Consider the following 679-nt stretch of genomic DNA (forward strand, 5'->3'; position numbering starts at 1 on the left):
AAAGTATACATTTAAAGGTAATTATACCCGAAATGTATGGATACAGTGCTATATTGCCAATGTGAAGTATTTTAATACACACACAGCCAACCCCGCCATCCTACAGCCGTCTTGTCAATACGTTACATCTCTCATGACATGAATGTGCCAAAGGTAACTGAACCATACAGTAACTCTTCACTTTGACTATTATAAAGCTGGCAGACAGATCAGATCCAGGAGCAGTCATAACCAGTGATCCCGCCAATGAAGAACTGGTTTCCTGATTTCTATAATATGAGGTTGGCTACACACAGTGGGTGGGTGTGACTTACTGTTGTGGTGGTGATGATCTCCTCTGTGAGGACCCTGAGAGTATCCACCACAGAGATGTAGCCCAGCCTCCGAGCAATACCCAGAGCAGTGTTACCATTCTGGACAAGGAGAAAAAACTAATGAGATGTGTGTGTGTCTATGTGTGTGCACTTTGTTTGTGTGTGTTTACAGTACATACCACAGTGATAGCGTTGGGCTTGGCACCGTACTGCAGCAGTACGTTACAGTTTTTCTGAATTGCTAAAACACATTTCTTGAAACCACCACTCATTTTCTCAAAACCTTAAACACAAATCCAAATACTCAAACTAAATTCACAAAACCTCTGACTCGTCTGGCAAAATCAAGCAATTGCTTCAAAACC

This window comes from Monopterus albus, unplaced genomic scaffold (assembly GCF_001952655.1).
Source record: "Monopterus albus unplaced genomic scaffold, M_albus_1.0 scaffold25.1, whole genome shotgun sequence".
NCBI lineage: Eukaryota > Metazoa > Chordata > Actinopteri > Synbranchiformes > Synbranchidae > Monopterus > Monopterus albus.